This window comes from Rhinolophus hipposideros (assembly GCF_964194185.1).
Source record: "Rhinolophus hipposideros genome assembly, chromosome: 4".
Lineage (NCBI taxonomy): Eukaryota > Metazoa > Chordata > Mammalia > Chiroptera > Rhinolophidae > Rhinolophus > Rhinolophus hipposideros.
This window is the reverse complement of record NC_138050.1, coordinates 59,135,403-59,160,677: the sequence shown is the minus strand read 5'-3', so window position 1 is coordinate 59,160,677 and position 25,275 is coordinate 59,135,403. Positions and strand designations below refer to the sequence as shown.

Sequence of the window (25,275 nt, the reverse complement as noted above, 5' to 3'; positions counted from 1 at the left end):
AGCATAGTGCTACAGATATAGAAGGAATACCTTCTTTTTTCTTTTCTTTACCTTTTAATTATTTTTATTGCTCAAAGAAAAGCTTCATTTTTTTATTTAGCTTTCTGACTCTGTGCTTGTGCCTTCAAAACTTTCACAACGATTTTCTGCTCCTCAATAAGGAAAGCACGCTTGATTCTGTCAGACACATTTAGCACACATGGATCCACCATAGGCTCTGCTGACATGTTTTTTCGTTTTAGACAACCTCATAAGACTTTAGGTCTCACAGCACGAACTCCACGGAGTCGGCCTGGGCACACGCCACATGCAGATTTTGGTGCTTTCCCAATCTTCTTGGTATAAAGGTAAACAATTCTATTACCAGGGGTTCGGGACAGCCTAGTTTTGTTAGAAGCTGTATTGTAGGGACAGCCTCCGACGGTATGTCAAACGCTGGACCATTTTGAATGCCTGTAGACACCGTCCCCGGAAGAGCGAGGGAATACCTTCTTACTTGTTCTCTCCTTTTCTAGATTAGCACTGTGCATCTGTGGCTATTAAGCACATGGAATGTGGCTATATAAATTGAGATGTATTGAAAATAGAATATTTCAGACTTAGCATAAAAAAGGAATGAAAATATTTCATTCACTATTTGTTAAAGACGATATATATGTGCCTAACATATGGCAATCAGAATATAAGATATTAGGGATAAAAGAATGATGAGGACAGATGATCCTAATCCTTGTGGAGCATATTGTCCAGAGTGGTAGAAAACTAAATAGAGAAATATTATAAGGTGTGTCAATTATCGTTTTAGGGAAACTGTAAGTAGCTTTGAGATGTATCACTGGGAGTATAGAATATCAGGATAGCTTTCATTTAAGAAACAATAAGCATGAAGCCAGGCAGGTTTCAGATTATCCAGTTATGAAGTGTTTTGCAAACTGTAGGCTTATTCATAAGGAATGAAGATCAAGTAATGAATAGCCAAAGACTTGGTTATATTTGTAATTTAGAATTATTCTTTTGATGAAAATGTGAAGAAGGCATGTAAAGAAATCATGCTGAAAAGAAAGAAATGGGAAGATTTTTGTAATACTACAAACTAACAATGCTAATGACCTGGATAATGACTTGGATAGTGGTGTTATTCCCATCATGTTTATCTTCACTCAGGTTCATTTCTCACTAACTTGTTACAGATTTTCTTCCCTCCAGCAAAACTCAACTAATTTCTGAACTCACATTTTTTATCCTTTTCTTGTTTTGCATAGTTAATGGGCTTTGCTCATCTTATTTCTTCTTCCTGTAATATACTTCCTACCAATTCTACTTGTTGAAATTTTACATATGTGTTAAAACACATTGCAAATGCTATTTCAGTCATAATCCATTCTCTGACCCCCAAAGTAGAAGGAGAGTCCTTCCTTTTGTGAACCACCATTGCAATCTGTACCTCTTTTACTACATGTGGTGCTTTCTGATGTGTATATTACTACCCTAGGTACTTATCCTACTTATTTTCCCATTTAAGCTTATGAAAGAGTAGATCATGTTTCATTGTATGTTTGTATTTACCCAGTCACATATAATATAGGGAAAACATATACTAGGGCCTTTGCAAATATTCTTTATGTAATTAATTAGCATATTTTGAAATGATATTGCTTAAATGAATTAAAAAATAGATCATGAAATTAAGCAAATTATTTACTATCTGATAACTTCACAAAAACCTTTAGAATAATGGCAATCATATGTGTGTAGTATCTAGAAATCTTAAGTGCATTATACTAATTATTATAATAGACATCTACAAGGAGAGCTTTCTAAAATTGGAAATTTTTATACTTTCTTTTCTGATCACCGAAAATTTAGCATGATAACCACTTGTGGGAATGGCAGGGAGTAAGCTGCTGCAAAGGACAATAGAAAAAATTTGGACTTTGTTCTATAATGTAGTGGCTAAACTTAAGAGTCTATCATGCTGGGGCAGGTGCCTCTTTATTGTTTTCTTGCATAAAATCACAAACAATTACAAATAAAAAGAGCATTTGGACATCAGCTATCTCTTCCTGGATTAATTTTCAAAACAAAGCTAAAGTGAGCATTATAGATTAGAGTTATAGGGCCTACATTTAATTCCGGTTCTTGATTTAGGATAAAGCTGAATTTCCTACGTGGTCTTTCATTTCTCAGTTGGGAGAAAAATATAATCTTTTTCTTGATTTGTGTCTACTTTTGTTTGTCTGAGAGTAAATTGATATGTAAAATATTCACAATATTACCTGCCAGTACTGCTACCTGAAACTTAATTGTTGTTTTAGAAATTAGTGTTTTGGCATAATTAAAGTTGGGTGAAATAAATAAAAAAGATAAAAAGTTTTTACTTTGAAAATAAAATTTATATTGTAAAAACTAGCTGACTAATAATGTAGGAAGCTTATGCCAGCTAGTAATTGGGCTTTTCATATTTGAAAAAAATAATTCATCAAATACTGGAGCTTTATCACATCTCTTATATACAAGCTTAATAGTTTACATAGCTATCATGAAGTAAAATATTTTTAAAAATTAAAGAAGTTATATGTTTTGTTATCACACCCTATTATGCTAAATTGTAATGGAAAAAATATATTTACACATAATGCATTATTTTTGTGTAAAGACTGTTACTAATCAGTAAAATTATTTTTCAAAATCTAGAATTAGTTATATTTGTTTTGAATTTTGTCAAATAATAATTTTTAAAAAATTGCCTTTAGGAATTTTTGAAGACTACAGGGCTGTATCAAATATTGGTTCCGATATTTCCTTCTTAATAACAGCAAATAGATAATGTTGTTAGAATCAAAATCAAATTCATATTAATTTTTAAAAGTAAAAATTGACAAGATTTTCATGGAATCAACAAATGATATACCTTAGTAATGTATAATTGAACTTTAAAATGGAGCTTTTCCTGTGAACTTTTAGATTCTAAGCAAGAGCAGTATATATCCTTGACATTAAGAATAAAGAATAATATTGACTATACAATTCTGACACAAATTCTAGTGTGTGGGTTGTTTCTCCACACCACCAAGCAGTCCTTGGACCCCAGGTGGGTGTCCTACAGCTCAATTCAATTCTGACACTATCTATCCGGAGATAGCATCAGATTCCACAGGTTAAGGGCTCAATCCCATAAAAAGGCCCCCAATTTCAGACACCAGTCACAAATCCAGCTTGATAACTGTGCTTCTAACTACCCAGCTATAGATTGGAGGTTCCCATAATCACACCTTGGGTTTGTTGGATTAATTTGCTAGAGCAGCTCACAGAATTCAGGAAATCCTGTTACTCATTAGATTACCAGTTTATTACAAAGGATATTAAAGGATGTGAATCAATAGCCTGATGAAGAGATACATAGGGCAAGTTCCCAAACAAAGGAACTTCTATCACTGTGAAGTTTGGGGTCCCAGATGATGTCACATGGAAACATTTTGGTTCCCTAACCTGGAAGCTCTCCAAATCCAGTCCTTTTGGTTTTTTAATGGAGGCTTCATCATTACCTAGGCATGATTGATTAACTTATTGGCTATCGATGATTGATTCAACCTTCAGCCCTTTTCCCTTCTCCAGAGGTGAGGGGAGTGGCACTGAAAGTGCCAGCCCTTGAATCACATGGTTGATTCCCCTGGAAAGCAGCCCATTCTTAGCAGCTTTCCAAAAGTTACTTCATTAACATAAACTCAGGAACAATTGAAAAGGGTTTGTTATGAATATCAAAATACTACCTTTATTGCTCTTATCACGTAGGAAATTCCAAAGATTTTAGGAACTCTGAGACAAACTGGAACGGAAATCAAATATTTATTTCCCATTGTAGAATACAATATCACAGGACTGTTACTGCCTTTTTTTCATTTTTTAATAAAATTCTGATGTTATAACTATTTGGTACAAATGAGGAAGTTTTGAAGGCCATAAGGAGGACTTTGCCAACTTATGCTGTGGAGCTCACATCAACTTTCTGATGCTTGTGTCAGAAACATTTTTCTCCTCTCCTGCTGTCATCTTCCTCCTCTCCTGCTAAAACCTTGGCCTCTGATACCCTACTGCCATCACATGTTTATGTCATAGAAATTCTTCCATACTTCTATTTAGAAATGCCAAATATATTTTGAGGAACACATGAATCCTTGATGAAGGAAAATATATTCATAACATTTGGGTTGTTGTTGAAGAAATCTAATGAAGCATATAATGGATCTACCCTTCAGTGATTTATAAAGTCCCTATTCCTCAGACTATGGCTTGAAAACTCTTCACTATCCAATTATTTTTTTCAAAATATGAGTTATTAGAAATAACGTTCTGGAAGAGTGCATGGCAAGTTTGCAAACATCCCTTCCCTTAGTCTACTCAGTTTTTTTTTAAGGATGGTCCTCCAAAGACCTTCACCAGAATCTTGAGTTGTGCTTCTTAAACATGAGAGGGGTCCATCCCTCTTCACCCATTTTGTCAGAATCTCTGCAAGTGTTGCCCAGAAATGTGTATTTTAACCACCACTCAGCTTATTCTTTTTTTTTTTTTTTTCAATTTATTGGGGTGACAATTGTTAGTGAAATTACATAGATTTCAGGTGTACAATTCTGTATTACATCATCTATAAATCCCATTGTGTGTTCACCACCCAGAGTCAATTCTCCTTCCATCACCATATATTTAATCCCCCTTACCCTCATCTCTCACCCCCACCCCCCTCACCCTCTGGTAATCACTAAGCTATTGTCTGTGTCTATGAGTTCTTGTTTCTCATTTGTTTGTCTTGTTCTTTTGTTGTTTTTGGTTTATATACCACATATCAGTGAAATCGTAGGGTTCTCTGCTTTTTCTGTCTGACTTATTTCGCTTAGCATTATACTCTCAAGATCCATCCATATTGTCACAAATGTTCCTATATCATCTTTTCTTACCGCCAAATAGTATTCCATTGTGTATATATACCACAACTTCTTTATCCATTCATCTATCAAAGAACATTTTGGTTGTTTCCATGTCTTGGCCACCGTAAACAAAGCAGCAATGAACATTGGAGCACACATGTCTTTATGTATAAATGTTTTCAGATTTTTTGGGTAGATACCCAGGCGAGGGATTGCTGGGTCATATGGTAATTCTATTCATAATTTTTTGAGGAACCTCCACACTGCCTTCCATAACAGCTGCACCAGTCAACTCAGCTTATTCTTAAGCACACTAAAGTTGAAGAATCACCAGTCTAGATTTTACACTTTCATCTAGGTGATTATCAATAAATTGGATACTGGGACTTAATTTTTTTCATGCTCTGCATAGTTGCTTTCAGCAAACTGAGTTGAGAAAGCATATCTTCACCTTGCTTTCAAGGATGCAGTAAAGAATCACTTTCTGATGTTGTTATTGACTTTAACATTTGTGATACTGTTGAATGTCATCAATTTCATCACTTCATGTCCCATTAAAATGGGCCCAGAGGATTAGTGCGTCCCAGAGCTGAGTGTGAGGGAGTCCTTTCTTCCCCTTGAGTCAATAGTGGGTGTTTATGTGTGTATGCACTTGTGTGCCATTATATGTAGATTGAGCATTTTGTAATTGGAATGCATGTAAGTTTGCCACCGCTGCTTGCTTAATTTTACTATTTGATTGTCATTTCGTATGTGTCTTTTAGATTTGTGCTATTTGTCTTGTTACTTGTGTTCATAATTCACTGGAAAGCCTTTTCAAAATAAGGCATAGTATGGGTTAAATGAATAAGCAAACAAAAAGTGAATCAATGAAATAACAAGTTTGAAACTGCTTAAGCATTGGAGGCTACTATTGAATTTTTTTGTGTGTGTATGTGCTTTTAAAACAGAAATTAAGAATTTATTTGCAAGTGACACATCTCCAGTGGAAAATATTACCTAGCACCAGGGGGAGAAATGCTAATATTAGGGCTAAAGATTTTTTTTTTTTAATTCTAGATGATAATGTCAGGTTATTGAACATATTAACAGACACCCATTCATGTCACTTTAGTTGAAAAAAGCAATCTCAAATTCAATCAGGGATAGAAAAGTGAGATCTCTGTGAGATCAACTACTCTAGTCATCTAAAGGTCAATGGCTTCTGCCCTTTTGCAAACCGCTTATAAAGCATGGGGGCCAGAGCTTCTGTGGACTTATATTCCTGGCCTTTCTATAAATAAATCATCTTATTAAGAGGCATGGAAAGCAAATAATTTTATGTCAGCAAAGCAAAGACTGTTAAAAAAAAGTGTCATTTCTAATGTGATTTGAGGAGTAATCAAAATGGGGAAGAGTCAGAAATATTACTAAACTTGAAATTTCAACTATGTAACTTTAAAAAATATTTATTTTCATTTCTTTCACCACTACAGTATAGAAAATGTTTCGTTAGGTCACCATATGTGGGATGTTGGGTCTTTCTCAGATTACTTGAATGTTTTCACAGAAATGATGCATTTTTATTTTGATAGTAGATATAAATATAAATGATTTTAAAATAGAAAGTTTGTTATTATTAGTATTTTTAAATATGTGCTGTTAGGAAAGGGTAGAAGCTATGTAAAAATAGTTTTCTTATAAACTAAGAGCCCCAAGCATGATTAGAAAATGATGTAAAGTTCTTTAAAAAATCTTTATTGTGAAATAGTTTTAGGTATGCACAGGCTAAAAGTTGAAAGGTAAAAGTTTCTAGATTTCTTGTAATATATAATGTCATTTCATATTCTAACAATTTGAAAATACTCTACAGCTGTAGCTGAGTAATTTCCTGATGTATATGTGTAATCTTGGCTTGAATTTCCTCCATATCATCTTGAAAAATAAAAACATATTTTTGTAATTTTCTTCTAAATGGGAATACATCCACATTTATTGAAAGTTAAGATTGCACTAGGAATTTACAAACACCCTATAAATACTCCTACTTTCAAAGATGAGTGGCACAGGTTTATCTTTTTTGTTATTATTGGAAATTTGATGCTATGTTAACACATAGATACTTAAAGCTTTTAATTAATGTTTAAAAGTATTTATTCTCTGTATAACAAATACTCAGTAATTGATATTACATATGAATGCAGCACTAAAAATAGTGCTACTGAGATATTTCTTAAGAGATACATGAGACTCCCACGGTGAAGGAAACCTTTATAACATCAGTAGAAAAATACAGTAACAGAGAATATACTCCTAGCACTCATTTAGTTTTAATCTGTAAGTAATCTTCTTTTCATCATTTTAGTTGTGTGTGTGTGTGTGTGTGTGTGTGTGTAAAGAAAAAGCTTTTATTTTATACATCAATGTAAATTCTATGAAAATACTGCAATCTCTCTATTATAGGAGTTGGATTTGAAATACAATTGATATAAACCCAGAAGCAAACAAACATTTTTCAGTACATACACTACGTAATTTTCTAAGTTGCCATCTTATACTATTGTCACTGAAGGAAGAGGTCTCCCGTGTGTGTGAAATAGGCAGGGTGTATTGTACAATCAACACATTAGTGAGTACTGCAGAGGATTCCTTTGCTGATCAGAAATAGCAAGGTTTCACACTGATTTAATCTTTGACCTTTTAACTTGGACATTGTTTTTGGGATTCTGTGCTATGGCACCTGTTAACTTGAAATTCCACAAAGACTGTAAGTCTCCTTTCATTGGCTGTTAATTGAATATCAGATTGTAGCAATTTTTAGCTACTATTAACTGAGTCTGGATTCAAATTGTTGACCTGTAGGTCAGGGACCCATTACTAACCCCTGGGGCAATTCAGTCTACTAGTCATTATGTGTCATTTAGTAGGCTTGATTCATATGCCTATCTCTTAGCAACATCAACAGAAGTTCTGTGTGGGAACCAAGAGTGATGAAGGGTTCAGATTTTATTGCAGAAATATAGTGGAAGAGCTGGATTAGTTCCGTAACTTGGAGATGCGACATCTCATTGATTATGAAAAGAGATGTGTGTATACATGAAAACCAATGTGGCCATAGTGCATTGCAATTACAAAGGAGACACAGTTAGATAGGAAGATAGAACAAGAGAAATTTTTCTCTCTTCAATGAAATTGATGTGTTTATATAAGTGATCTATGCCATTTTTAGCACTCATTTTCTACAAAAATCTCTCTATTTTACTAGACATTTTACTAAACATGGTTTGGTTTTTATAGGAATTGCGTTTGCGGCAAAGGCATTATTTATTCAGGTGAAATAATGAAGTGTATTACAAAGCTTTGAAACAATATTTTGGAGCAATAAGCATTAATAGTTATATGGATAGTTTTGGGGAAATGCATTCTAGTAGATTAGTTTTGTGAATGAGGAAGAATGTCACAGAGTTTATTAAAAAGTAGAAATATAACAGTTGGGAGGCATATAAATTAATTTATATTTAGGGCTGTATTAGAGAGCAATATGAGCAAAGATTTTCCATGCTTAATGAAGATGCATAGTGTAGTTGTAGGTCTGGTAAAAGAGAAGTAAGTTAGATCTAAGATAGAATATATTAAAAGAATAGATGGTTAAATGCCAGCTAATAAATAATGGCCGTAATAGCAAGTTGCATTAATTGAGGGCTTATTATGAGCTAGGTATTATTCAAAGCACTTAGCATGCATTAATTCGTTTAAAACTCAAAAAGCACAACAGAACAAACATGAATCAGTTACTATCATTTTCCCCAATTTCAAGAAGAGACAGGTGAAGCATAGACAGGGTAAATTAATTTGCCCAGGATTATATTGCTGGTAAATCATGGAGCCCAGAGTCAAAAGTTGGAAGTCAGCCCCTTGAGCCTAAAGTCTTAATCCTTAAGGTACATAGGAAAATTTTGTATTCTTTAGACTACAACTGAGAGTGACCATAACAATCAGTCTGCTCATGACTCACAGACCGATTTCATTATCTTCATTTTCCAATTTCTATTATTGGAAAATAATATAATTCTCCTTATCCTGTTAGTTTGATCCTCAGCCATCTCTGTGTCCTTCTTGTTTTCCATGCCCTACATTTAACAATTTATAGAGCCCTGTGTCTGACACCCAGTGTGTTTATTACTTCCCTCACTTCCTCCTGCCACCCCTTGAAACTAGATTTCCATTACATTTCACCTGGAAAACTGCAAAATACTCTTAGATTATCTGCTCTTCTGACCTAAGATTAACAATTTTAAGGTTTAATTATGCTTGAATCACTTCTCTCCTTAAAACCTCCAAACACCGTCTATTGTCAATGAAATAAAGAAAAAAAAATCTTACCCTGAAATTCATTGTATTCTGTGAGCTTCTAGACTCATCTCCCTCTTGTCTTCCACATAATCTGATATGTATTTTTTAAGTCAAACTGTTATGCTTACGCTTTTAGAGTGTGCTCCAGTATTTCTACCTCTGCTTTTTCACCTATGTCCTTCATTCATGGGAAGTACAGTTGACCCCTGTGTGACATACTCCCATATACTTCATGATGCCCTTTCCGATCTCAGTGATCATATGTGAAGTTTTTGTTCTTTGACCTTCAAATGTTCTATGTTTATAATCCTCTAATGTAATTAACTATTTTTTCTGTCTATGGTTTGTTAACAGAACCATTAACGCTAGAGGAAAATTAATGGATTAAGTACTTTTTTTCAGAATAAGCTGTGCACTTAACTTAAATTTCAGATTTCTTGTACTATCCAACATATACTGAATGAGAATATCTGGCATCTGCGTATATCAACATATATCCTGGCAGGGCTGTATCCTTCCAAAAGGGGTGCCTGCCTCTAATTCACACAAAGGATAGCAACAACCATGGTGACTCCTCACCATTTTATTTGACAGTTGTTCAGTGTTACTTCCTGCCCTTTAATTCTAAATCTGGTTCACTGATTTAATCACTCTTGTGACAGGATGGGTAATAAAACCAGACTGGACATGTTTCCACTACGTTCTTTAATTTACTGCATGACATATCACAGACCATATAATGGGTTTCTTATTTGAGAAGTGTAGTTAATGAGTCATATTTTACTTTCCTACAACTCTCCCACCCCCAGTGTACTTATTAGTAAAATCACATTTAGAATCCAGACAACAAAGTGGATCCAGAAAAAACATCTCTTACCACCCAAGCCCAGGGAGAATATTCCTATTAATGGTTAGGATTTCATATTTAACTTCCCATAGTTATGATGTTTTCTATGTTTTATGGACAACGGTATCCCTGAGGCAAACTGTTCTTTGGGTTCCTACTTGGGAAGTCTTCAAGATGCTGAGTTCTATTTTAGAAAACAAAACAAAACAAAACAAAACAAAACAAAACAAATGTAAACATGTAACAATGTAAAACTAATGTAAACATGGCATGACCTATAGGGGTTCATGTTTTGGACCCACATATATGTCAACACAAACATATGCCTAATAGTTTCCTGATCCAAATAAAGGACCTTTTGCCCGATGTGAGAATCCTTGACATTACATAATGTTGGTGAAATTCACTTCATTCTTTTCTTCACTTGAGAATAGAGAAAGAAAACTCCTTTATTCCACTTAGGACACCCAACAACGCCTTTTATGCTCTGCTCTGCTTACCTATAACTCACCGAATAAAAAGGTAATATTAGGAAGAGGTGACTTGTGAAGACTTCTTAGCAATTAAGTAAAGAGATAATGAGAGCTGGTTTAGTTTATCTCACAGAAAGGATGAAAGGTAATTATATTGGTAGGTGAGTGATTTCAATAGTGGTTACTTAGTTCTGTCCTCTAACAGATACCATTTTCCCTTTAGTGCAGTTGATTGCATCTTATAATGTTGATTTTATTTGCTAGAAGTTTATAAAATAAATATAATTGTAGTTACAGATACCTCAGTTGGTTATATACACTTTCTGAAATGAATACATTATGGCTTTATTTAAAAACAAGAAGTACATTATTTTCATCCAAAAATGCTTTCACATAAAACAAGTTTTCTATTAAACATAGACTGTTCCAGAAATAATGAATCTTTTAGTTATGAAGGTTATTAAAAGGTGTTCTAATTAGCAATAAAAACAAATCCTAATACGTTTTCTTCAATATTCATGTTGGCCTAAAGGAAAGCTAATGGTGAAGGCAAAGATATAAAAAATATTTGTCTCCATGAAGGTAATCAGTCAAAGACTTTGAACTTCTTGGTAGACTGTCAGCTGCACTAAGTAATAAGAGTGCTTGGCAACTTATAACTTTATTTGCACCTGATACAATAACAGCTTACACAATCAAAATAGGAATGAGTCGCTTTAATTTGAGTACTGTCTTTAAAAATAAAAATTCATTTTCTTTTATCAGGTTGGGATTTTGGATGGAAAATGAATTCAAGAATGACAGAAGATTCAGAAACAAGGTAAATGAGAGACATCTGAGGAAAGCGGGGTATGGAAATCTAAAGAAAAGGGGTGATTATGCTGACTGTTCAAAAGATTTGTCTGTCAGATAAAGGAGATTATGTTCACTCAGTGTAGATATTAAACTATATGCAGAAATAGAAATTATACAAAAACAAAATTTTATTGATCCACCTAAGAACTTTATTATAATTCCAGCAGTACAGACATGTCTTGAGGGTACTGAGCTCCCTATTTCTCGAAGAACCAACAGTCTTAAAAATTTCAGATGAGTTCTTCTTCTTCTTTTTTGTTTTTTGTTTATTAAAGAGGAAACTGGAGTTGACTTCCCAGATAACTTCAGTTCTAATCACCTGTGGTCTACCTTTGCTTTCCTTTATTTTTCTGTTTGTTCTTTATTGTTGTTTACATGCACAACAATCCTGGGAGGTGGTCAGACATAGGTTACCTTCCTTTCACTGAGGAGCAAGTAGGGGGACAGTGTGGTGAGGTTACTTCATCAATATCATTCAGTTGTTAAGTGCTAGAGCCAGAACTGAAAACAAAATTATTTTACTTTAAATGCATTATTTGCTGTAGATTATTCTCATTCTTTCCATTACGCCCCAAACTAGTGTAAGAGTAACTCATATTTGAGTAATATCTTGGCTTGCCATATGTGAATCAATGTGAACTTTATGTTTATTCTTAATGTGCTCCACCAGTAGGCTTTGATAGACCAGAAAGCTTAACATCAGGTTGACCTCTTTCTTTCCGTCACACTGAATATCTAATCACTCAGCAAATTCCCTAAGATTTACCTTTAAAAGTTATCCAGAACATGACCACTTTTACCACCTCTGGCTAACAAGAGGTTTCTGTTTCTTTCATGGCTTCCCAACTGTGATTTACCACATCACGATTGCCAGAACAATTTTTTACAAACTTCAATAGCTCTCTGTTTTATTTCAACCCAAAGCGAAAGTTCTTATGAAGGTCTCCAAAGCACCTGCACATCTGGACCTCAATGGGGGTCCTCCTAGATGTCTCTACCTGGATCATCCCACATCACTCACCCTGATCACCCTGCTGCTTCGTATACATTCCGTTCACATTGCCACCTGATGCCTTTACAATACCGTCAGATCTTTCTCCCTGGAATGCCGTTTCCCCAGATATTTATATGGGAAACAACCTCACCCCCTGCATGTCTTCGTTCGCGTGTAGTTCATTTTCTCAGTGAGACCTATCCTGGCTTCCCTATTTAAAATTTTAATCTGACCCTCTGCTCCCCTGACTCATGATTCACTTTACCTTGCTGTGCTTTGTTTACTTTTTCATAATATTTTTCACCTTCTACTACTATACTTTAAAATGTATTTATTATTTCTTTTATGTTTTCTCTTTTCTTATTTTTCTTTCTCTTGCTGAAATGTAGGCACTTATCATTTTCTAATTGGTTCACTGATTTATCATAAATGTCCCAACTTTTGTCCCTTAAAAGGCATCCAATGAATATTTGTTGAATGAAATGTTTGTGTTTTTTTTTTTAACATTTTGTGAAAATGACTTTTGTCCCTGGGTTTTAATATCTTTTCAACTATATTGTAAGTTTTTTCCATTCATAATTTAATGAAGATATACTTTATGTAGAGTGAAATGCATAGATCTAATTGTATATTCTAAAGAGTTTTGACAAATGAATACACCTGTGTATCTCAGTACTCTATCCAGATTCAAAACAGTGTTAAACAGTGACGATGTCTATCACTATTGATTAGTTTAGCATATTCTAGAATTTCACATGCTCAGATAGTAAAACCATACAGTATGCACTTTTTAATCTCCTTTCACTCACATGTCTTTGAGTCTCATCCATATTGTGGCATGCATCAGTAGTTTATTCTTGATGAAATTTATAGTTTTCTCACTTTCATTTTACTAAGCAAACTGTAGCTTGTAAATTAGAATTCTCCTTTAGATTTTTCAAAGGGATTCATTTATTTTTCTTCTACTGGACTTATAGATGTATGCCATTTAGCATTTTTGATACAAGTAATATGTTGATTGAGACACATGCAAACAGCATTTGAGATGAGCACTGCAGAGCAATTGGAAGATTTGCTTCTATGATTACCAGTTTTTCCTCTTGTTTACATGTGCTCCATTTCTCAAAGGGATGATGGATGAAAATGTGTATGGATTAATGAAATCTGTCCCAGCACTTTATGTCCTTTGATTGTCTTAAAATTTCCTGGTGCATTTGCTCTCAGAGTGTCATCTCTTCTACTTCTTCCATTTCCAGGGCACCTGCTATTCTTCATTTTGTTTAACAAATATCATTACTGACACTCGTATTTCCAGCAGCTCTGGCAATTTTATCCTAAAATAATCCACATAGTTTCAGCAACATGACTTAAAATGATCTTTAAAATTAATTTTCCATGCAACATTTGCTATTTGTGCTGAAGTGATTTCAGGCTGAACTGATTTTATGAAAATGCTGAACCCAATGCTGGCCTCACTTATGGCTCACTTAATTGCAGTCAGATACCAGTGAAGCATAATCAAGGGGTAGAGCTTTCAAATGTTAGAATATTATTTGATAGTGACCATCTATAGAATTTCATAAAATATTTTTCTCTACTTTCAAGTAAAGCCCTCTTTCATATTTAATCAGTCTAAATGAATCTTATTTTTAAATAGACCACCATGTCATGAGTGACAAATGTATGATGTAAATAAGTACACTATTTATTGTAAATAAACTGCCTTTATTTTAAACAGTTAAATATAATTATGGGACTTGATTTTTGGCACTATAATATTAATAAAAGTTCATTCTTGAAATTAAAAGAAAAGAAATGATTCGCAGAGGTTTAGGAACACTTTATATTTACCCCAAGTCAAGTTTCAAGAAATTTCTGATTGTTCTTTTTCCCTTTCACAGTTGACTGTGCAAAAAAAAATACTCTTGGCTAATTTTCTGAGTAGTAAATGTTCTAGTGACTAGAAAAGTATTTGAACAGAGGAAAACATTTCTATTTTAAGCAGAATTTGCAAAATTATTCATTTCCATTGTCCTAGGCCAACCCATAGAAAAAGTAGGACCCTGAGATGGCATACCATTCAGAATAAATTTGCCACGTGGGAGGGTTCCCAAGAGAATGTCTCGAAGCCATATCACATAATTTGAAAACAAGTGCCGCGGTGGAAAACAAGAAACAAGTATAAACTTGAGAGTGATACAGAAGTAAGAAATCTAGGATGCTGACTCATTGGAAACAAAAACCTAGAAGAACTGGTGTTCTAGGAGTTAAGAGAAACAATGTTAGAAGATAGTAAGAGGCAGCAAGGAGGTGGTGCATTGTGAGCAGACAGGGTCAATTCCTAAAGTATGAGGGTGGGCCACACAGCCTCCTTTTGGGCAAGGGCCTTAAAGTTTCTAAATCTCATCACCCAATCCACATTTCAGTTTTCAATCTCTCACATACAGCTGCATGGAGTTTGTGGGTAAATACAGTAAATAGTATATTTCTTTGCTGGATAGAAAACTAACACCACTACTTACTCCATCTCCAGAACTATTTTGAGAAGCACTTTTCAGCCCTTCAGATCTCATTTGAGTCCTGGTTGTCCTTTATTTTAACATTAGTTCAGGAACCCAACAGTAATTCTGGGTGGTAAAGATCACTTTTAATAAATTTAGACGGAAAGGTTCTGTTGTTGTCAGTTTTCCAAACAAATGCATTTCTGTTGTGAAGTTAACTTTATTTGTTCCTTAAATACACAGTGCCTTACTCAAATGCAAAAGAAAAAAGATATGCATATGCTCCAGCTGCAGAGTGTTCTTCAGATCTACATGAAGAGTCTTACAGATGTTGGCAGGCTGTATGGCTGTTTTGCAAGCTTTATAGTGACTGAAAAAATTGGAAAATAATCTAAAGGGACCCTATATTTTTCTCCTTGATGACATTCTCTTTAGAGTTTTGGTCTTAGAGTTGACAGGAAGTTTTGACAAAATTGCTCATATTAACAATAAAAAAATAAGTGTAGAGAGAAGCTAGTCTTTGACATAAGCATAAATATGAGCCCAATGGCAGTGAACAGGTGTTGGGATCCTTCTATTCCACAAAAGAGAAAGAAAAAAAGGTAAAGGGTTTGACAATGCAAATAGCTGTATCAAATTTATTCATTTGTTTCTTTGTCTTAACTGAATACCTATTATGAAAAATATTGAAGAACGTAGTTTTTCAGTTACTTTTGTGTGTATACATCTTAAAGGGCAATTATGTATAAAACATCTTAGTCTCTTTCATTTAAGGTAAATTCATTTAAAAACTGTGCTGTAAAAACCATAAATATCAGTTATACTTCTATTTATAAATAAGAAGACATTAGTTCAGAAAAGGATACTAGCTTCATTTGAGATTTATGAATATACTCTTCCTTCAATCAAAATTTGTCAAGTTTTAAAGTCAAGCGTACATTTTAGCTATGTCTGTTTTTATGGCATCATGTTGGCAAGCCATCAGTACGAAGGATGAACGTCACAGTTTTGACTTTGTGACAGATTTCATTAAAAATGAAAAACTCTTTAAGAAAAAGAGCAAAATGGAGGAAAAATGGGACAAGTGAAGTAAATAGCCATTCCTAAAATTCAGAGAACTTTCCTTCTAATAATTCAGTTTTCCTGATGAGACATCGGTTGTGCACTTTGGAAAGACCCAATGTTTCAAAAGAAGTAGCCTCATGGAATTACTCTGCTCCTATGTATTCGTGGCAATGAATAGCAATATGCATGTATGTGAAGAAGTAAATCGTGGGCCCAAAATGGCCTTTTAAATCACTGCCTAGAGTTATTGTAAAATATTGACTTTCTTGCAAGAATAAATTCACTTTTCAGGTTCTCACCCACCATCTGAATTCTAATGTGATGTAAATGAGGAAGTGACACTTCCTGATTGGCATTCTCCTCCCTGCTGTCAGCTGCTTACTCTCCGGGTACCCACACAGAGAATGCCATTGATTTGTATGCAGTGCTAAATCATCCTATCCACTAGCTCGCTCTGTGGCAGATGTATTTGACCACAGCCTCTGATAGCTTTCAGTAAGTAATTTCGTGTTGAACTCTTTACTCAAGTGCTTGACTTTTTGAGTCTGTTTGCTAACGGCTCTGCAAACTGAGGCTGTAATATCTATCCAAAGTCATTAATTCATCTCTTTTTCAATTCTCCATTATGTTCTTCAGGCTGATTATGGGCAATTGCTTTTCCTTCTCTAAGATGTTTGATATTTTTGTTTGTTTGTTTTTCAGTTACTCATGAATGAACAGAAAGATGGGTTACATTTTTTTAACTACCATCCTTCATATTATTTAAAGATCATCTTGATTTTACCTAAACATTGACAATAAACAAAGGTACAGATATTAGTTTATATTTAACTTTTATAAACAAGATTTCTAGCATGTATTCATGAGGAAAAGCTTAATATGGAAAAATACTGATATGTAGATACATAACGTTATGTTATTTTAAACACTGAAGATGCTGAGAATAGACCACATAGAAATGAAAGCAATAGCTAGTGTTGGGGACGGTTTCTCTTTCTCTACGATACACTGGGTGAAATACATAAGAACATTATCACAGTTAATTTTAACATTGCTCTCTAAGTAGTTGATAAAATACCTAGGAAAAATAATAAAAACATAGAATACTTAAGTGATATGTATAGAACACTGCACTCAACAACTATGAAATAAACATTCTTTTCAAATATGCATTGTTATATTCACTGAGATAGGCTAGGTTTTAGGCCAATAAATAAGTCTCACTCTTTTCTGGCCTAGATCAATTCTAATGAGAATTCCATAGACATTCAAAGGATTGTTCTTTTCTAGATATTGTGTTATTATTTTTTGGCTTCTTTCAAAATATGCTCTTCATTATTGTTTTTCAGGACTTTGACAATGATGTCCCTAGGGGTAGTTTTCTTCACATTATTGTTTGGGTTTTAGTGAGCTTCTTGAAGCTATAAATTTATGTCTGATAAGGTTTACAGTTTTAGCCATTCTATTTCCAAAGACTTTTTTCTGGTCCATTCTCTCTTTCCTCTCCTTTGAAATGGCAATCACCCATAGTTTAATCTACTGACATTACTAATAGGGTCTCAGAGACGCTCATTGTTTTTATTCAATTGTTTATTTTTCTTTTTTCAAGTTAGATCATTTATATTCATCTAGCTTTAAGTTCATTTTATTAATCAATTCAGTAACTTTTGTATTTTATATTTTTTTCTGTGTATTTCAGGTGATGTTACCTCTGCCATCAGATACAAAATGGGGGAGCATATTACCTGGGCTAAGCCAATCAGGGCAATAACATTTCATTCCCTTCTCTGGACCCAACAATTAGTTTAGAAAAGGATAGACGACGTAGTCAGGTGGTTCAGTGACCATGAACCTTATTTCCTGGAATTTATTTTGACATCTCTGTGACAAGGAAACTCTCTACTTTTGGCCTCAGAGGTGTGATTATTTGATCAGGTACCTCAAAAGTAGTGTTACTTTTTAAAAGATTATCAGTCATGCTGTGTGTCTGCCTAAAACCCTCTGGTAGTTATCTGTCTCATTTAGAACAGGAGCAAACTTATTATGACCTAAATTGCTCTAGATTACTTCAGCATCTGAACTCCCTTTCTGGTATCACTCCCTACCACTCTCCTTCCTGCTTACTCTGCTCTAGCACATACCGGCTTCTTCAGTCTTCCTCATCACATCAGGCACACTCCAGCTGCAGAATCTTTTCCTTGGCTCCCCTCTGCTTGGAAGGCTCTTCACTGAGATGTCTCCACTGCTCCATTCTTAACTACATTTCAGTCTCTACTCAAACAACTTCTTCTCAGAGGTTTATTTCCCTTAACATTCTTTCCTGGCAACCCTATTAAAACACCTTTCCTCATCACCTTCTGCCCCTTACAAAATTACTTTTGTTTTCTCTTCACTGAATATGCACACACACACATACACACTCACACACACACACTCACACACACACACACACACGCACTACCTACAGTACAATAGCTATTTGATGAATTAAGCAAAAGCTATTTTGTGAATTAAGCAAACAGAGATTACTGCTTGGACTCTTAGATTAAAGCCAATTGAAGAGTACAGAACAAGAGACAACAACTGATGATATCATTTGAGGCCTGAATTAAGCTGTATCTAAAGCTTGACCTATGCTTTTTTATTTTATTTTTTTAAATTTTTGAACCTATACATTTTTTATTAATTCCTTTCTATTTTTTTCTTAAATGAGTTTTGATTGGGTTTTCTGTTACTTTTTTACAGAAAAATTCTAAACAATATTCTTTATTACTGTTGTTATTAATATTACTTTAATTTTTTATTCTATTCATGGAATAATAATTTACATTCTCTGTATTAAGAATATGTCTGACAAGACAATATTAGGAGAATCAGTTTTTTATCATTAGTACCTACAAATTGGTATTTAATTTGTTGGGAAATTGTTATGTCTACTGAGAATTAAGTAATTAAAGTATAAAAGAAATACCATTTGATAAATATGAATGAGTTAGCTATTTTTTTTTTTTAATTTCCAGTTAACTGTTTAGGGAGATAAAACAATTGTATCAACTTATTTGTATTAGTGTATGTAGTTTATTCTCTTAGGGCAAGGATTTTTGTGCTTTATTGTTAGACTGAGAGGAAGCATGTAGAAGAACAAAAATAAGCATTTTATAAAGTTTCAGAGTTGAGCATGATCGCTTTGTTCTACACACACACACACACACACACACACACACACACACACACAAAATCCCCCCAAAAAGTGAATATAGAAACTGAGAAAAGTGATATGTCACCTAACATAATTCAATATAGGATAAGAAGACCAAGGAAGAATTGCTATTTATTCTGAACCTTTAGAGATAAGTAAATTTTTCAAAAGTAAAAGATAAAAGATGAGTACACTGGAAAAGAACAAAGAAAGGAGATAGCAGACTGTATTCAAGAGCTAAAGTATAATTTTTTGTATGATTTAGCAGGTGATAGACAATAATGTGGAGTCAGATCGTAGAAAGACTTGCCTGCCATGCAAGGAGGTTAAACTACATTTTTTAGGTAATAGGGGCCGGGGGTGCACTCAGAGGTTGGAAACAAGAGAGGGCACACTCCAATATACATTCTAGAGCGTAACATAATTGGAAATGTATAGGATGGATTGGAGAGACTGTACAGAAACCTACTACCAAACCAATATTGGAAAATGTGGATCTGACCTAGAGCTTTAGGACTAAGATTGAAAGAAAAGGGATATTTTCTAGTTTTATTTTTCCTAATGGCCACTTCATGTATTGGACATGCAAAATTTTTACAATCCCTTAATTTTGCCATGTTTTCTCATAGGATCTCAATCACCTATTTGCATGCTCTTCAGAACACCAGAAAAAACCTTTTCTTCTATACACTTTGGAAACTTCTGTTTATTATTTAACACAACAGAGTTGTCTTCTTGCTGAAGGCATTCTCTCCCCACTCTGTGATATTTGTTATACTTTTGTGCTTCCTGGAAAAGAACACAGAGCAAACAAATATCATTTGAATTTAATTTCCAAAGCAAACCAACATGATTCAGATACAGAATCACACTGTAATTTATGGAGGCAACTCATTTAAAAAGATTATATGACTAAAATTAATTGGAAAGTTCAGCAGAATATAGATCCTGTGAAAATAGCATTGAAGTATTCATTATACAAGCGAATCAGATGAACTGTTTGTGTCCACAAACAATTACCAATATTGTTGTAGTTTTTGTACCTTATTACCCCATTATAGAATCTACTATCTCATTCTGTCAGTTCCTTCTTCAAGATATATCTTGGCTTCTTCATTTTTCTTTTTTAAGGCCACTCCCTTGGCCTTAGTACATATCACTTTGTTTCTAAATAATTACTACACTTTCATTTTCTTAGATTCTCCTTTTTTCTTCCAACCAGTTGTATACAGCTGATTAATCTTGCTTGAAGGAATGCTCCCAACATATCCCTTTGATGTTTACAATCTTTCATTTCTTCTATAATATTGTTAAGCCCCAATCGATCTGCATGATTTGTAAGTTCTTCGATAATCTGGTCACCCCATTAAACTAATTTCCTGTTCTTTTATCCCAATCCCTTTTCTTAATGTGTACATCATGTCAACTCACTGCCATATTTATCTCTCTGCTGTTATTCACAAAATTTCGCCCACATGAAATGCCCTTCAGTCTTCCTGGTTTCGGTTACAGCAAAGTCTAACTTCCATAAGAGACCCAAAATACAATGGCTTAAAGAAGAATGTTAATTTGCTTACATATACCTCCCCTAGATGACTAATTGGCTAAGAGGCTCTAATCAATATGGGATTCAGTGATTCAGGTTTCTTTAATAATGTAGCTTTGCAAATAGCTAAGTTATCTTCATTTGTATGTTCAGAGCTGAGGTACAGGCACATTCATGCTGTACTGGTCATGAAGAGGAAATCAGGGAAGGACATGTAAGCAATTTTCTTTTAAGCAAGTGAGGTAGAAGCTATACACATTCATTCTTTTCCAGATCCATTTGGCGAAGATTTACATAATTATATGGCTATATAAATACTTTCAGAGCTTCAAAACAGAAACGTATCTCTAAATATATGCCCATATTTCTTGTTCAAACTCCATTATTATGGCAAAATAGGGAGATGGATTTTGTTAGCCAACTACCAGTTCTCATACATTCTTCTTTATTTATTAAATTAGACTCATTTTTAACATTTTCTGATCTTATTTCTTCTCACAGTTTCAAGTATTTCTCTGTCATCTGATAAGAAACCTTGGAAATTGGGTCAATATTTTACTTTTTTAAAACTGATTTTATTGAGGTATAATTTAACACCATAAATGATTTATTGTTTAATAAAAGACATATGGAACAAGTGATGGTTCCCTCACTTTAATTGTGCTGCACTGTAGGAAGCTTTGAAAGGATGTAGTACCACTGAACCTGTACAAATAGGCAGGTATCAAGTTAAAGTGTTTCTGAAAGTTTAAAATAGTAACACTGCATATCATGTGTTTGTGTTGGACAAAAACTGGAAATAAAAAGACCAGACAAAAAACAATTTAATTTCAGGTGTGGGAGGATAAGAGCTCATACTAGGTCAGTGAAGTTCCAAGGTAAAAGAAGCAGCATAACTTGGCAATTAACTGGACATAGGATGCTAATGTTAATATTAAGGTTTCACATCAAGATGATTGGGAGAAAGAATGAATATTGTGTTGGCTTGCTATCGGTGCTTTAAAAATTACTGTAAGCCTACAAGTCTTGATACAACAATTTGTCTCACAGATTCTGTAGGTCAGAAGTCCATGCACTGTATGGTTGAGTTCTCTGCTCAGGATGTCACTGGGCTGAAATCTGGGTATTAACCAGGACTCTGGTTTTCATCTGGGCTCAGGATACTCTTCCAAGTTCACTAGTTTTGGCAGAGTTACTTTCCTTGTGATTGTAACATTAAGGCCCCTGTTTTCTTTCTAGCTGTTGTTGGGAGGCCACTCTCAGCTTCTATAGGCTGCCCTCGATTCTTTGCTATTTGGGTCCTGAAAGCAGCTCGTGACAAGCATCTTTAATAATCTACACCAGTGGAATGAACTCTCTGACATCCTCTTTTGGAACCTGCTGGAGAAAATTCTCTGCTTCTAAAGAGGTCCAGGCATTAGATCAGGCAAACCTCAGTAATCCTCCTTACTTAAGGTCAACTGATTTGAGACTTTAACTACATCTGCAAAATTCTTTCACAGCAGCCCCTAGATTAGGGTGTGAATGAATAACTGAAAGATGTGTGTATACCAGGGTCTGTGAATCTTGGATTCGGGGGTGGGTGTCATCTTAGAATTCTGTCTATCACAGATACTATTAAGGGATGTGAAATTCAGATGGATGAACAGACATATCCAAATAGTAGTTCTAATTTTCTTTTAATTAATTAATTCATTATTTATTTATTTATTTATTTATTTATTTATTTATTTATTTTTGACATTCAGTATTATTTTATATTAATTTCAGGTGTACACCATAGTGGTCAGACATTTATATAATTTAAGATTCCTCTGAATAGTCTAGTACCCACTTGACGCTATACATAGTTATTGCCGTATCACTGACTATATTCCCTATATTTTACATCCCCATGACTATTTTGTAACTATTAATTTCTACTTCTTTATCCCTTCACCTTTTTTACCCTATCCCTGAATCTATCACCCCAACAAATCTAGTACCCGTCTGACTCCATGCATATTTATTACAATATTGTTGACTATATTCCTTATGCTGTACCCTACATGCCCATAACCACTTTGTAACAACCAATTTGTACTTCTTAATCCCTTCCCCTTTTTCACCCACACCCCCAACTCCCCTCCCATTGGGCAACCATCAAAATGTTCTCTGTAGCTATGAGTCTGTTTCTGTTTTGTTTGTTCATTTTATTCTTTAGATTCCACATATAAGCAAAATCACATTGCATTTGTCTTTTTCACTTCACTCAGCACAGTACCCTCCAGGTCCATTCATGCATTGTGCATGGCAAGAACCCATTCTCTTCCATAGCTGAGCAATATTTCATGTATGTATGTACTACCTCACTTTATTGATTCTTCCATTGACAGATACCCAGGCTGCCTCCACATTTTGGCCAATGTGAACAATGCTGCAATCAATATATGGATGCACTTGTCCCCTCAAAGTAGCATTTTCTTCAAATAAATATCCAAAATTGGGATTACTGGCTCCTTCTTTGTCTCTTATTATAACCGTTGTTTTAAAGTCTATTTTGTTTGGTATAAATATTGCTACTCCAGATTTCTTTATTTTTTTGTTTCCATTTTCATGAAGTAACTTTTTCCTTCCCTTTATTTTCTGTCTGTGTGTCTCTTTTGATCTGAAGTGAGTCTCTTGTAGGCGCGTATGTAAGCATTTTGCTTTCTATCCATTCATCTCTCCTATGTCTTGACTGAAGCATTTAATCCATTTAAATTGAAGGTAATTGTTGATAGATAAGTAGTTATTGCCACTTTATTATTCCTAATTTTGATATTTTTTTCGTTTTAAAAAAGTCCCTCTAACATTCCTTGTAAAACTGGTTTGTTGGTAATGAACTCCTTTAGCTTTTGTTGTTGTTGTTGTTGTTGGGAAGCTCTTAATCTGTACTTTGATTTTAAATGATATCTTGGCTGGGTAGAGTACCCTTGATTGTAGGTCCTTGCTTTTCATCATGTTGAATATTTTGTGCTAATCCCTTCTGGCCTGCAAAATTTCTGTTGAAAAATCATCTGGTAGTCTAATGGGAACTCCCCTTGCAGGTAAATAACTCCTTTTCTCTTGCTGCTCTTAAGATTCTCTCTTTGTCTTTAACCTTTGGTATTTTAATTATGTGTCTTGATGTGAGACTCTTTACGTTCATCTTGTTGGTGACTCTCTGCACTTCCTGGGCTTGTATGTCTATTTTCTTTGCCTGGTTAGGGAGTTGTCTGTCATTATTTCTTCAGTAGGTTTTTAATTCCTGCTCTCTTTTTTCCTCCTATGCTACCCTTATAATGCAAATTTGATATGCTTAATGTTGTTCCAGAGGTCTTTTAATGTATCTCATTTATTTATTTTTTTCTTTTTGCTGTTCTGATTGCATGTTTTATTCTACTTTGTCTTTCAATTCATTGATTCAGTCCTCTGCTTCATCTAGTCTGCTGGTGATTCCTTTTAGTGTATTCTCCATTTCAGTTATTTTATTTTTCACTTCTGATTGCTTCTTTTTTATTGCTTGTCCTTTTTTATGCTTGTTATCTCTTTGCTGAAATTCTCAGTAAGTTTCTTGAGAATCCTTATAAAAAATTGTTTTGAACACTTTCTCTGGTAGGTTGCTTTTCTCCATTTTGTTTATTTTTCTGTAGTTTTCTCCTGTTCTTTCATTTGGTTTGTGTTTCTTTGTTTCCTCATTTTGGCTGCCTCTCTGTGTTTGTTTCTATGTATTAGGTAGATCTGCTATGTCTCCCACTTGGCCAGGTGGACTTATGTAGTTGGTGCCCTGTAAGGCCATGGCACTGTCTCCCTCATTACCTCTCCAGGTGTTTCAGGAGTGTCCCATGTGTGGGTTGTGTGTGCCCTCCTGTTATAGTTGAGCCTTGATTGCTATTGGCACATCAGTGGGTAAGATTGGCCCTTAGGCTGACTGGATGTGGGGTTTGGCCATGTCCACTGCTTATGGGCTGTTGTCTGGAGGGCTTACCCCACTGAGTGGGATTTACCCCAGTTGGCTCTGGTGACCGTTAAGATTGTCCTTTGTGTGTGCTACTTGTGGGACTAAATGGGCAGTGCTCTGCTGTGGTCTGAAGGGAACCTCCAAGTATCTTAGTTCTGGGACTTCTTGGGGATGTCTCCAGTGCAGTCCAAGGTCACCTACTGCCTGTGATATGTTGTGGACTACCTGGTAGGAGCTACAAAGTCATCCATGGTTGCTTGCTGCTTGTGCTAAAGTTGAAGACACTGCGCGGCCATGCTGTGAACCAAGGATGGCTGCCACCAGTACCGGGCCTGGGGTAGCTCCACAAAAAACCAGGACACTCTGAGGCCTGCTGTCACTGCCAGCTCCCTTAAGATTCAGCCACTGATAAAGCCTCGTGTGGTACACAACTTGGGTGAGACAGAGTCTTAGGTAGTCACTAGAGTAGAAAGAGTTGTGGTCACTGAGTTAATGTAGACTCTGGTTTGGTGCCAGTGCTGAGCCTGGAGCTATTCAACAATAGTCTGAGAGCACACTGAGGCCAGTCACTGCCCATCTG

At 34.8% G+C, this 25,275-nt stretch overlaps 1 long non-coding RNA gene and 1 pseudogene across 2 annotated transcripts in view; one reads left to right on the top strand and one right to left on the bottom strand.

Annotated features, from left to right (window-relative positions):
* LOC308497055 overlaps positions 1–25,275 on the top strand; it is a 322,003-nt gene that overhangs the window by 231,781 nt on the left and 64,947 nt on the right. The window contains exon 3 of the long non-coding RNA XR_013993267.1: positions 11,340–11,394. This is a non-coding gene — a long non-coding RNA (uncharacterized lncRNA). The remainder of the gene's footprint in view (positions 1–11,339; positions 11,395–25,275) is intronic.
* Positions 93–447, bottom strand: LOC308496761 (large ribosomal subunit protein eL34-like; annotated as a pseudogene). Its single transcript has one exon. The product of its transcript is annotated as a large ribosomal subunit protein eL34-like (transcript).